Below are 14,345 nucleotides of genomic sequence, written 5' to 3'. Positions count from 1 at the left end.
ATGATTGGCCTTGCTTTGCCTTGCTTTGCCTTGCCTTGTCCTTAATGGCCTTGACTGGCCTGGCCTTACCAAGTGTTCCCTTGCCTTTCCTGGCCTTATATCACCTGGCATTGTATTGCCTGGCCTGGCCTGGCCTAAGTTTACCTTGCCTTGCCTTGCCTTGCCTTGCCTGCCTTGGCCTGGCCTGGCCTGGCCTTGCCTAGCCTAGCCTTACCTTGCCGTGCCTTGCCTACCCTTACCTTTCCTTGCCTGGCCTTGCCTGGCCTGGCCTGGCCTGGCCTGGCCCTGCCTTCATGGCCTGGCCTGGCCTTGGCTTAACTGGCCTTACCAGGCCTTGCATTTCCTGTCCTGGACAGGCCTTGCCTTGCCTAGCCTTGCCTTGCCTTGCCTAGCCTTACCTCGCCTGGCCTTGCCTTTCCTGGCCTTGCATGGCCTGGCCTTTCCTTGCCTGGCCTTGCCTTGTATTACTTTGCCTTGCGTGGATTTGCCTGGTCTGCCCTGGTTTTGTATGACCTGGACTGGCCTGGCCTGGACTTGCCTGGCCTGAACTTTCCTGGCCTGGACTTGCCTGGCCTTACGAAGCCTACCCTTGCCGGGCCTGGACTTGCCTAAACTCCTTGCCTTGCCTTCTATAGCCTTGCCTTGTATAGCCTTGCCTTGTCTATCCTTTCCTTGTCTTGACTTGCCTGGCCTGGTCTGCCCTTGCTTTGCCCTGCGTTGCCTTGCCTTGGTTGTCTGGCCTTGCCTTGCCTTGCCTTGCTTTGCCTTGCCTAGCCTAGCCTAGCCTAGCCTAGCCTTTCTTGGCCTGACCTGGCCTTACCTGGCCTGGCCCTGCCTTCATGGCCTGGACTGGCCTTGGCTTACCTGGCTTTACCAGGCCTTGCATTTCCTGTCCTGGACAGGCCTTGCCTTGCCTAGCCTTACCTTGCCTTACCTGGCCTAGCATTGCCTGTCCTGGACTGCCCTTGCCTTGCCTTGCCTTCCTTTGCCTGGCCTAGCCTTGCCTTCCCTGGTCTTGCCTGGCTTTGCCTTGCCTTGTCTTGTCTGCCATTGCTTCTCCTGGCCTTGCCCTGCCTGGCCTTGAATGGCCTGGCCTTGCTTTGTCTTGCCTTGCCTTGTATTGCCTTGCCCTTCCTGGCCTGGGCTGGACTTGCACTGCCAATCCTGGACTTGCCTTGCCTTGCTTTGCTTGACTTACCTTGCTTTGTCTTGCCTTGCCTAGCCTTGCCTTGCCTTGCCTTACCTTGATTTGTGTTGACTTGAAATAGCTTGCCTGGCCTGGCCTGTCATGACCTGGCCTGGCCTTGCATTCCCTGGCCTTGAGTCGCCTGGCCTTGCCTGGCTTGGCCTTCCCTCGCCTGGCCTTGCCTGGCTTGGCCTTCCCTCCCCTGGCCTTCCCTGGCTTAACCTGGCCTTGCATTGCCTGTGCTGGACTGGCCTTGCCTTGCTTGCCTAGCCTTGCATTCCCTTCCCTTCCGTTGACTTGCCTGCCTTGCCTTGCTTTGACTTGCCTCGCATTGCCTTGCCTGCCCTGGCCTGGCCTCGCCTGGCTTGCCTGGTGTTGCCTTGCATAGCCTTACCTGGCCTTACCTGGCCTAGCATTGCCTGTCTGGGAGTGGCCTTGCATTGCATAGCCTGGCCTTGCCTTGCTTTGCCTTACCAGGCCTAACCTGGCCTTGCATTGTCTATCGTGGACTGCCCTTGCCTTCCCTTGCCTTCCTTTGCTTGGCCTTGCCTGGCCTTGCCTGGCCTTGCCTTGTCTTGCCTTGCCTTGCCTGGCATTGCCTTGGCTTGGCTTGGCTTGCCTTGCCTTGCCTGGCATTGCCTTGCATAGCCTTCCCTGGGCTTACCTGGCATAGCATTGCCTGTCCTGGAGTGGTCTTCCTTTGCCTTGCCTTGCCTTACCTTGCCTTGTGTTGCATTGCCTTGCCTTGGCCTAGCCTGGCCTGGCCTTGCCTGGCCTTACGTTGCCTGGCCTTACATTGCCTGGCCTTACATTACCTGGCTTGCATTCCCTGTCCTGGACTTGCCTTGCCTTGCCTTGCTTTTTCTTGCCTTAACAGGCCTTATCTGGCTTTGCATTGCCTGTCCTGGACTGCCCTTGCCTTGCCTTGCCTTCCTTTGCCTGGCCTTGCCTTGCCTTGCCTTGCCTGGCCTTGCCTTGCCTTTCTTTGCCTTGCCTTGCCTTACCTTGCCTTGCCTTGTCTTACCTTGCCTTGCCTTGCCCGGCCTGGCCTGCCATTTCCAGGCCTGGCCTGGCCTTGCCTTGCCTTCTTTTAACTTCACTTGCCTTGCCTTCTTTTAACTTCACTTGCCTTGCCTTGCCTGGCCTTGCCTGGCCTTAGCTGGCCTTGCATTGCCTGTCCTGGACTTGCTATGCCTTGCATTGTCTTGCCTTACCTAGCTTTGCTTTGCTTTGAATTGCCTTGCCTGGCCTGGCCTGGCCTTGAATTCCCTGGCATTGCCTGGCCTATCCTTGCCTGCACTGGCCTTGCCTTCCCTTGCCTACCTTCCCTTGCCTTGCCTGGCCTGGCCTGGCCTGGCCTTGCCTTCCCTTGCCTTGCCTTGTCTTGCCTTGCTTTGCCTGGCCTTTCCTTGCCTTGACTTACCTGGCCTAACCTGTCCTTGGGTTGCCTGCCCTCGACTGGCCGTGCCTTGCATTGCTTTACTATGCCTTACCTGGCCTAGCATTGCCTGTCCTGGAGTGGCCTGGCCTGGCCTTGCCTTGCCTTGCCTTGCCTTGCCTTGGCTGGCATGGCATGGCATGGCCTGGCCTTGCCTTCCCTGGCCTTGCCTGACATGGCCTTGTGTGGCCTGGCCTTTTCTGGCCTGGCCTGGCTTTGCCTTCCCTGTGATTTCCTGGCCTTGCATTGCCTTTATTAGCCTGGCCTGGCCTGGCCTGGACCTGACCTGCTTGGCCTTGCCTGGCCTTTCCTTACCTGGCCTTACCTGGCCTTGCATGGCCTGTCTAGACCTGGACTAGCCTTGCCTTGCCTAGCCTTACCTTGCCTTGCCTTTCCTTGCCTGGCCTGGCCTGGCCTTCCCTTCATGGCTCTTGGCTTCCCTTGCCTTGCCTAGCCTCTCCTGGACGGGACTCGCCTGTCTTGCCTTGCCTTGCTTCGCCTCGGCTGGCCTTGCCTGGCACGCCCTGGTTTTGTATGACCTGGCCTGGCATGGCCTTTCCTGGCCTGGCCTTTCCTAGCCTGGCCTTGCTTTGCGTTACCTGGCCTTCCATTGCATGTCATGGACTTGCCTTACCTTGTCTTGCCTTGCATTGCCTTCCCTGGCCTTGCCAGGCCTGGCCTGGTTTGGCCTTGCCTTGCCTGGCCTTGCATTGCCTGTCATGGCCTGGCCTGACCTGGCCTTGCCTTCCCTTCCCTTGACTTGCATTGCACTGAATTGCCTGTCCTGTCCTGTCCTGCCTAGGCCTGGCCTTGCCATGCCTTGCCTGGCCAGCCCTTGCCTGGACTGGCCTGCCCTGGCCTGGCCTTGCTGTGCCTTGGCTGGCCAGGCCTTGCCTAGATTGGCCTGGCCTGACCTTGTCTTGCCTGGCAATCCCTGGTCTGCCCTTACATCTCCCTGCCTGCCCTGGCCTGGCCTGCCCTGAGATTGCCTGTCCTGCCGTGCCTGACCTGGCCTGGCCTTGTCTTTCCTGACCTTCTCTGGTCTCATCTGGCCTGGCCTTTTCTTACCTGGCCTTTTATTGCCTGGTCTGGCCTGGCCTTCCCTGCTCTTGTCTAGCCTTGCCTGGCCTGGCTTTTCCTGGCATATCATAGCCTGGCCTTTCCTTACCTGGCCTTGCATTGCCTGGCATGCCTTGGCATGGCCTGGCCTTGCATTCCCTTCCCCTCCCTTGCATTGCTCGGAATTGGATTGCCTGGCCTGGACTCACCTGGCCTTGTCCTTGAATTACCTGGAATTACCTGGCCTGGCATTGCCTGTCTTGGTCTTGCCTTTTATTGCCTTGTCTTGCCTTGCCTGGCCTTGCCATGACTTGCCTTGCCTTGCCAGGCCTGGCCTGGCTTTCCTTGCCTTGCGTTGCCTTGCCTTCCCTTGCCTTGACTTGCACTGACTTGCCTTGCCTGGCCTGGCCTGGCCTGGCTTTGCCTTGCCTGGCCTTGCATTGCCTGCTCTTGACTAGCATTGATTGGCCTGGCCTTGCCTGGCATTCCCTACCCTATCCTTTCCTTGCCTTGCCTTGCCTTGTCTTACTTTGCCTTGCCTAGCCTTCCCTTGCATTGCCTTGCCTTGTCTTACCTGGCCTTGGCTTGCCTTGCCTGGCCTGACCTTGCCTGGCCTGGACTTGCCTTGCCTTGCCTTGCCTTGCCTTGATTGTCCTGGCCTGGCCTGGCCTTGACTTGCCTGGCCTGGCCTGGCCTTCATTTGCCTTACCTTTTCTTGCCTTGCCTTTATTGGCCTGAGCTGGCCTGGCCTTGCCAGGCTGTCACTGGCTTTGCCTGGCCTGGCCTTGCCTTGCATTGTCTTGCTTTGCTTGTCCTGGTCTGGATTTGCCTTGCATGGCTTGGCCTGGCCTTGCCTTGCCTAGCCACGCCTTGCCTTGACTTGCACTGACTTCCCCTGCCTTTGCTTTCCTTCTCTGGCCTAGCCTGGCCTGGCATGGCCTGGCCTTGCTTGGCCTTGCTTTGCCTTGCTTTGCCTTGTCTTTAATGGCCTTGCCTGGCCTTGCCTGGCCTGGCCTTACCAAGCCTTCCCTTGCCTGTCCTGGCCTTATATTACTTGGCATTGCATTGCCTGGCCTGGCCTGGCCTAAGTTTGCCTTGCCTTGCCTAGCCTTACCTTGCCTGGCCTTGCGTGGCCTGGCCTGGCCTGGCCTGGCCTGCCCTGGCCCTGCCTACATGGCCTGGCCTGGCCTTGGCTTACCTTTCCTTGCCTTGCCTGGCCTTCCATGGCTTGCCTTTCCTTGCCTGGCCATGCCTCACCTGGCCTGGTCTTGCCTTGCCTTGCCTTGTATTACTTTGCCTTGCCGGGATTTGCCTGGCCTGCCCTGGTTTTGTATGACCTGAACTGGCCTGGCCTGGACTTTCCTGGACTTTCCAAGCCTACCCTTGCTGGTCCTGGACTTGCCTAAACTTGCCTTGCCTTGCCTTGTGTAGTCTTGCCTTGTCAATCCTTGCCTTGCCTTGACCTGCCTGGCCTGGCCTGCCCTTGCCTTGCCTTGCATTGCCTTGCTTCGCCTTGTCTTGCCTTGATTGTTTGGCCTGTCCTTCCCTTCCCTTCCCTTCCCTTCCCTTCCCTTCCCTTCCCTTCCCTTCCCTTCCCTTCCCTTCCCTTCCCTTCCCTTCCCTTCCCTTCCCTTCCCTTCCCTTCCCTTCCCTTCCCTTCCCTTCCCTTCCCTTCCCTTCCCTTCCCTTCCCTTCCCTAGCCTAGCCTTACCTTGCTTTGCCTTGCCTTGCCTTGCCTTGCCTTGCCTTGCCTTGCCTTGCCTGGCCCTGCCTTCATGGCCTGGCCTGGCCTTGGCTTACCTGGCCTTACCAGGCCTTGCATTTCCTGTCCTGGACAGGCCTTGCCTTGCCTAGCCTTTCCTTTCCTTGCCTTGCCTGGCCTGGCCTTGCCTGGCCTGGCCTGGCCTTGCCTTCCCTGGCCTTCCCTGGCCCCCATGTCCCCCTTGTATGTGGGGCTGGGACCCCCACATGTGGGTCTGGAGAGGAGAGGAGAGGAGAGGAGAGGAGAGGAGAGGAGAAGAGAAGAGAAGAGAAGAGAAGAGAAGAGAAGAGAAGAGAAGAGAAGAGAAGAGAAGAGAAGAGAAGAGAAGAGAAGAGAAGAGAAGAGAAGAGAAGAGAAGAGAAGAGAAGAGAAGAGAAGAGAAAGGAAGGGATGAGGAGGATGAAATGAAATTCAATGAGATTACATCAGATGAACATGAAATGAAATAAAATAAAATTAAAAGATGTGAGATTCAATGAGGTGAGAGAAGTTGAGATGTGATGCAATTCGATGTGATGTGATGAGATCAGATGAGAGGAGAGGAGAGGAGAAGGATGAAATGAAATGAAACTATATCATACAATATAATATGATATGAAATGATATATTTTCAGAGGAGAAGAGAGGAGATGAATGAGATGAAATGGGAGGATGAAGGATGAGACGAGTTTAGAGATGAGATGAAATGAGAAGGAAGAAATGACGCGAACTGATATGATGCTATAACATAACATGATTTGATACAGTGTGAGAAGACATGATGTGAATGGAAAGGAAATGGAAATGGAAATTAAATCAAAGTAAATTAAAGTAAATTATGATATAACGTAAAATGATACGACATGAAAGGTAAATGAAATGAAATAAAATGATAGGATGGTTATTATATGATAGATTATGACATGATATATATGATATATAGTTTGATATGGCATTACATGATACAATATTTTCGGAGAGGACAGGGGGAAAGAAAATGAGAAGGAGGAGAAATGAAAACAAATGCAATGAAATGGAAATGAAATGCAATGAAATTATATGATCTGATATGACGCCGTAACATGATGTAACATGGTATAACACGACAAAACATAATATGTAACGTGATATGATACGAGATATGCAATGAGATGAGGAGGATGAAATAAAATTAAACAAAATGAAATCAAATGGACATGAAATGAAATGAAATGAAATGAAATGAAATGAAATGACATATAATTAAATTATATGGTAAGGAACGGTACAACATGGTACGACACGGTACGAAACGGTAGGGCATGGTACGGTATGGCGCGGCACAGTACGGAACAGTACGGTACAGAATGGCACTGTATGGCACAAAATGACATCAACTGGACATCAACTGGACATCAACTGGACATGAAATGAAATGAAATGAAATGAAATGAAATGGTACGGCACGGTACGAAACGGTAGGGCATGGTACTGTACGCAACAGTACAGCACGGTACGGCACAAAATGAAATGAAATGAAAGGAAAGGAAATTACATATAATTAAATTATATGGTACGGTACAGTACGGAACGGTACGACACGGTACGAAACGGTAGGGCATGGTAAAGTATAGCGCGGCACGGTACGACACAGTACGCAACGGTACGGCACCATAGGGCACAAAATGACATCAAATGGACATGAAATGAAATTAAATGAAATGAAAGGAAAGGAAATTACATATAATTAAATTATATGGTACGGTACGGTACAGAACGGTACGGCACGGAACGGTACGGCACGGTACGAAATGGTAGGGCATGGTACGGTATAGTGCAGCACGGTACGGCACAGTACGGTACAGAATGGCACTGTATGGCACAAAATGACATCAAATGGACATGAAATGAAATGAAATGAAATGAAATGAAATGAAATGTCATGGTACAGTACGGCACGGAACGGTACGGCACGGTATGAAACGGTAGGGCAGGGTACGGAATGGTGCGGCACAGTAGGGCACGGTGCGGTACGTAACGGTACGGCACCGCACAACACAAAATGGCATGAAATGAAATGAAATGAAATGAAATTACATATAATTAAATTATATGGTACGGTACCATACGGAACGGTATGGCATGGTACGAAATGGCAGGGCATGGTACAGTATCGCGCGGCACGGTACGGCACAAAATGACATCAAATGGACATGAAATGAAATGAAATGAAATGAAATGAAATGAAATTACATGGTATGGTACGGCACAGCACGGAACGGCACGGCACAGTATGAAACGGTAGGGCATGGTACGGTATCGCGCGGCACGGTAGAACATGGTCTGGTACGCAACGGTATGGCATGGTATGGCACAAAAAGAAATCAAAAGGACAGGAAATGAAATGAAATGAAATGAAATGAAATGAAATGAAATGACATGGTATGGTACGTCACGGAACGGTACAGCACCATATGAAGCGGTAGGGCATGGTACGGTAAGGCGCGGCATGGTAGGGCACGGTACAGCATGCAACGGTACGGCACTGTACGCACAAAATGACATCAAATGGACATGAAATGAAATGAAATGAAATGAAATGAAATGAAATGAAATGAAATGAAATGGTACGGTACGGCACGGCACGGAACGGCACGGCACGGTACGAAACGGTAGGGCATGGTACGGTATCACGCGGCACGGTAGAGCATGGTCTGGTACGCAATGGTACGGCACGGTATGGCACAAAAAGAAATGAAATGAAATGGTACGGTATGGCACGGAACAGTACGGCACCGTACGGCACAAAATGACATCAAATGGACATGAAATGAAATGAAATGAAATTACATATAATTAAATTTTATGGTATGGTACGGCACGGAACGGTACAGCATGGTATGAAACGGTAGGGCATGGTACGGTATCGCGCGGCACGGTACGGCACAGTACAGTACGCAACGGTACGGCATGAAATGAAATGAAATGAAATGACATGGTACGGTACGGCACGGAATGGTATAGCACAGTACGAAACAGTAGGGCATGGTACGGTATCGCGCGGCACGGAACGGCACAGTACACTATGCAACGGCACTGCACCGTACGGCACAAAATGACATCAAATGGACATGAAATGAAATGAAATGAAATCAAATGAAATTTTATATAATTAAATTATATGGTACGGTACGGTACGGAACGGTACGTCACGGTACAAAACGGTAGGGCATGGTGCGGTATGGCACGGCACGGTACGGCACAGTACAGTACGGTACGTTATGGCACTGTATGGCACAAAATGACAACAAATGGAAATGAAATGAAATGAAATGAAATGTCATGGTACAGTACGGCACAGAACGGTACGGCAAGGTATGAAACGGTAGGGCAGGGTATGGAATGGTGCGGCACAGTAGGGCACGGTACGGTACGTAACGGTACGGCACCGTACAACACAAAATGGCATCAAATGGAAATGAAATGAAATGAGAGGAAAGGAAATGAAATTACATATAATTAAATTATATGGTACAGTACCGTACGGAACGGTATGGCATGGTACGAAATGGTAGGGCATGGTACAGTATCGCGCGGCACGGTACGGCACAGTACACTACGGAACGGTACGGCAAAAAATGACATCAAATGGACAATGAAATGAAATGAAAGGAAATGAAAGGAAATGAAATGAAAGGAAATTACATGGTACGGTACGGCACGAAACGGTAGGGCATGGTACGGTATCGCGCGGCACGGTAGAGCATGGTCTGGTACACAACGGTACGGCACGGTATGGCACAAAAAGAAATCAAATGGACATGAAATGAAATGAAATTACATGGTACAGTACGGCACGGAACGGTTCGGCACCGTATAGCACCATGTAGCACGATACAAAACGGTAGGGCATGGTACGGTATGGCGCAGCACGGTACGGCACAGTACGGTACAGAACGGCACTGTATGGCACAAAATGACATCAAATGGACATGAAATGAAATGAAATGAAATGAAATGAAATGAAATGACATGGTACGGTACAGCACGGAACGGTACGGCACGGTACAAAACAGTAGGGCAGGGTACGGTGTCGCGTGGCACTGAACAGCACAGTACGGTATGCAACGGTACGGCACCGTACGGCACAAAATGACATCAAATGGAAATGAAAGGAAAGGAAAGGAAAGGAAATTACGTATAATTAAATTATATGGAACGGTACAGTACGGAACGGCACGACACGATACAAAACTGTAGGGCATGGTACGGTATGGCGCGGCACAGAACGGCACAGGACGGTACAGAACGGCACTGTATGGCACAAAATGACATCAAATGGACATGAAATGAAATGAAATGAAATGAAATGAAATGAAATGAAATGAAATGTCATGGTACAGTACGGCACGGAACGGTACGGCAAGGTATGAAACGGTAGGGCAGGGTACGGAATGGTGCGGCACAGTAGGGCACGGTACGGTACGTAACGGTACGGCACCGTACAACACAAAATGGCATCAAATGGAAATGAAATGAAAGGAAATGAAATGAAAGGAGAGGAGAGGAAAGGAAATGAAATTACATATAATTAAATTATATGGTACGGTACTGTACGGAACGGTATGGCATGGTACGAAATGGTAGGGCATGTTACGGTATCGCGCGGCACGGTACGGCACAGTACACTACAGAACGGTACGGCACAAAATGAAATGAAATGAAATGAAATGAAATGAAATGAAAGGAAAGGAAAGGACATGGTACAGTACGGCACGGCACGGTACGAAACGGTAGGGCATGGTACGGTATCGCGTGGCACGGTAGAGCATGGTCTGGTACGCAACGGTACGGCACGGTATGGCGCAAAAAGAAATCAAATGGACATGAAATGAAATGAAATGAAATGAAATGAAATTACATGGTACGGTATCGCACGCAACGTTATGGCACCATACGGCACAAAATGACATCAAATGGACATGAAATGAAATGAAATGAAATGAAATTACATATAATTAAATTATATGGTATGGTACGGTACGGTATGGAACGGTACCGCATGGTATGAAACGGTAGGGCATGGGACAGTATCGCACGGCACGGTACGGCACAGTACAGTACGCAACGGTACGGCATGAAATGAAATGAAATGAAATGAAATGACATGGTACGGTACGGCACGGAACGTTACGGCACAGTACGAAACAATAGGGCATGGTACTGTATCGCGCGGCACGAAACGGCACAGTACACTACGCAACAGTACTGCACCGTACGGCACAAAATGACATCAAATGGAAAGGAAAGGAAAGGAAATTACATATAATTAAATTATATGGTACGGTACAGTACGGAACGGTACGACATGGTACGAAACGGTAGGGCATGGTACGGTATGGCACGGCACGGTACGGCACAGTACAGTACGCAACGGTACGGCACCGTATGGCACAAAATGACATGAAATGGAAATGAAATGAAATGAAATGAAATGAAATGAAATAACATGGTATGGTACGGCACGGAACGGTACGGCACGGTACAAAACAGTAGGGCAGGGTACGGTATCGCGCGGCACTGAACAGCACAGTACGGTACGCAACGGTACGGCACCGTGAGGCACAAAATGACATCAAATGGAAAGGAAAGGAAATTACATATAATTAAATTATATGGTACGGTACAGTACGGAACGGCACGACACGATACAAAACGGTAGGGCATGGTACGGTATGGCGCAGCACGGTACGGCACAGTACGGTACAGAACGGCACTGTATGGCACAAAATGACATCAAATGGACATGAAATGAAATGAAATGAAATGAAATGAAATTACATGGTACGGTACGGCACGGAATGGTACGGCACGGCACGAAACGTTAGGGCAGGGTATGGAATGGCGCAGCACGGTAGGGCACGGTATGGTACACAACAGTACGGCACCGTACGGCACCAAATGACATCAAATGGACATGACACCCAACCGCTCGCAGAGCTCTTCCCTCCTGACCCAGACCCACCCGGCTGCGTTACGTAAGCGCCGGTGCTTTGTGACGTCATACGTGATGGGTGATGTCACAGCAAGGCAGCGTTGGGAGCTGCGTTGCCCTGAAGCGGGAATGTGAGCAGGAGAGGTTGAGCATCTTCCTGCATTTCCTGTGCTTTGATGGATCCATCCCTGCAAGCAGCCCCAGAGCTCGCTCTTGTGCATTTCCAGGTGGACCTTGGCAGCGGAGGAGCCTCCAGCCCCTTTGCCATGGGAAGCCCCATTCTTTGATGGACACTGTTAATGGGGGAGCAGCTGCAGCATGCAGGGATGGGGATGCAGCAGAGTTAGGCTCAGCTCCTTGGGGGCTGACCGACGGGGCTGCCCCTTTGCCTCAGCACGTACCTGCAGCGCTCGCTCGCAGGCTTCATCTGATGGGAGGGCAGCCATGGGCTTGCATGCAGGAAGCCACCTGCATCCATGGTGCTAGGGGAGCAGAGCAGCCCCATAAGCACGGGGCACTTGGTGGCCCGCTGTCAGCCACTATCAGAAGCTGCAGAGAAGATGGGGCCCTCACTCAGTTCCAACCCCCTGCCATGGGCAGGGACACCTCACACTAAACCGTGTCACCCAAGGCTCCATCCAACCTGGCCTTCAACACTGACAGGGATGGAGCATTCACAACCTTGATGGGCAACACATTCCAGTGCCTTGTTCCCATACCCCTGCACGTCCAATGGGAATGACTCTTACCTGCATGCAAGGTCCCTTTCCCAACATAGTCTCACATTAAAGGATTCTTTCCTCTGTGCGATGGGATGGCTCATGGGGGAAATCACCCGGGGGAGTCTTCTGTAGGGGGAGCAGGGGGAGCCATGGACCAGGGGTGGACCAGGGATGGATGGATGGATGGATGGATGGATGGATGGATGGATAGAGGGATGGAAGATGCATGGATGGATGATGGATGGATGGATAGATGATGGATGATGGATGGATGGATGGATGATGGATGGAAGATGGATGATGGATGGATGCTGAATTGTTGATGGATCGATGATTGAAGATGAATGGATGGATGGATGGATGGATGGATGGATGGATGGATGGATGGATGGACGGATGAATGGATGAATGTATGATGGATGGATGGATGAATGTATGGATGGAAGACAAATGATGGATGAATGGATGGATGGATGGATGGATGGATGGATGGATGGATGGATGGATGGATGAATGGATGGATGGATGATAGACTGGTGATGGATGGATGATTGATGATGGAAGGATGGATGATGAATGGAAGATGGGTGATGGATGGATGGATGATGGATGAATGAAAGGATGATGAATGATGGAAGATGAATGATGGATGGATGGATGGATGGATGGATGGATGGATGGGTGATGGATGATGGATGAATGGATGAATGGATACATGTTGATTCCATAAGTCTCATCTGCTATTAGTTTCCCATCTAGGTTGGAGATGCCTTGTGTTGTTTGGATTTGGGGTACAAAGTGGATTTTGGAATGGTTTAGGGGTACCATTTAGGGGATTGGAAGGGATGGAGATGCCTGGGGTTGGTTGGGGTTTGGGATACCATGTAGTTTTGGGGTGGCTTAGCGCCACTGGGATGGATGGAGACGGCTCGGGCGGGGTGGGTTTCTGATTACCAGATGGGTTATGGGATGCTTTGAGGGTCTCAGGGCTCTTGGGGGCAGTGGGAATGTTGGGAGTGATGGAGATGCCTGGGATTGAGGTGAAGCAGTACCCTCATGCGAGGACGTGGAAGCTGTGGGGCCGGGGGAGTGGCAGAGCTGTGGGGTGGGCATCAGGCCCCATGGGTCTGTTGTGGCCATGGAGGGTGCTACATCAGGAGAGCTGCTGCAGGTGATGGAAGCCCCTTGAAGGAAGCTGCTGAGAGCCAGGCTGAGAACACTGGGGCTGGAGAAGAGACCTCCGAGCAGCTTCCAGTGCCTGAAGGGGGTTACAAGGATTCTGGAGAGGGACTGCACTGCATTGCCTTGAAGAACCAGCTCCATCTTGCTCTCAACAGAGAGCTCCCAATCTACAGCTTGCAATTAACCGTGGTTTTGATTTACAGTTTACAATTCCCCCCCCCCGGAGCCTCACAGCATGCATGTAGATCCCATCTCCTATCAGTTTCCCATCTGTAATGCTGAAACCCCATTGTCAAGAGCAGCACAGAGTCATTGAAACCCTCATAGGGTCCAAACCCAGATCTATTACAAACAGGTTCTTTCATCAGTTTAGGGGCTGTTTTGGCCTGGTTTTCAGGGTGCTTTGGGCTGCTTTGGGTGGTTTGGGTTCTTTTAGGGGTGTTTTTGGGTGATTCATGGTGTTTTGAAGGAGTTTGGGGGTGTTTCAGGGTGTTTTGGGGGTGTGAACCTGTTGTGGAGCGGGGTTGGGCTGTTTTGGGGGTATTTTGAGCTGTTTCGGGGGTGTTTTGGGGTGGTTTTGGGTTGGGTTTGGGATGTTTGCTTTGTGGGTGCTTTGAGATGTTTTGGGGTGTTTTGGGGTGTTTTGGGGTGTTTTGCAGGTATTTTGGGCTGGTTTGGAGGTGTTTCGGGGTGTTGTAGGGGTGCTTCGGAGTGTTTTGCGCTGTTTTGGGCTGGTTTTGGGGTATTTGGGGGTGTTTTGGGCTGGCTTTGGGGTATTTTGGCTGTCTTGGGCTATTTTGGGGGTATTTTTGGGTGTTTTGAGCTGGTTTTGTGGTATTTTGGGCTGGTTTGGGGGTATTTTGGCTGTTTTGGGGTGGTTTGGGGGATTTGGGGCTGGCTTTGGGGGTATTTTGGGCTGGTTTGGGCTGTTTTTTGGGTACTTTGGTTGTTTTGGACTGGTTTTGGTGTATTACGGTTGTTTTGGTCTGGTTTTGGGGTATTTTAGGCTGGTTTGGGCTGGTTTTGGGGTGCTGACGTGCCAC

The 14,345-nt window shown here is 51.4% G+C and overlaps 1 long non-coding RNA gene across 1 annotated transcript in view; it reads left to right on the top strand.

The window, feature by feature from the left end:
- Window positions 1–13,155, top strand: part of LOC133282519 (uncharacterized) — a 368,140-nt gene extending 354,985 nt beyond the window's left edge. The window contains exon 3 of the long non-coding RNA XR_009747652.1: window positions 13,123–13,155. This is a non-coding gene — a long non-coding RNA (uncharacterized LOC133282519). The remainder of the gene's footprint in view (window positions 1–13,122) is intronic.
- Window positions 13,156–14,345: the final 1,190 nt, after the last annotated feature.

This window comes from Pezoporus flaviventris, unplaced genomic scaffold (genome assembly GCF_033815535.1).
Source record: "Pezoporus flaviventris isolate CSIRO_AGI_PZ_B2104156 unplaced genomic scaffold, CSIRO_AGI_Pfla_v1 ptg000127l, whole genome shotgun sequence".
NCBI classification, from domain to species: Eukaryota; Metazoa; Chordata; class Aves; order Psittaciformes; family Psittacidae; genus Pezoporus; species Pezoporus flaviventris.
This window is presented reverse-complemented; position numbering and strand designations above follow the sequence as displayed.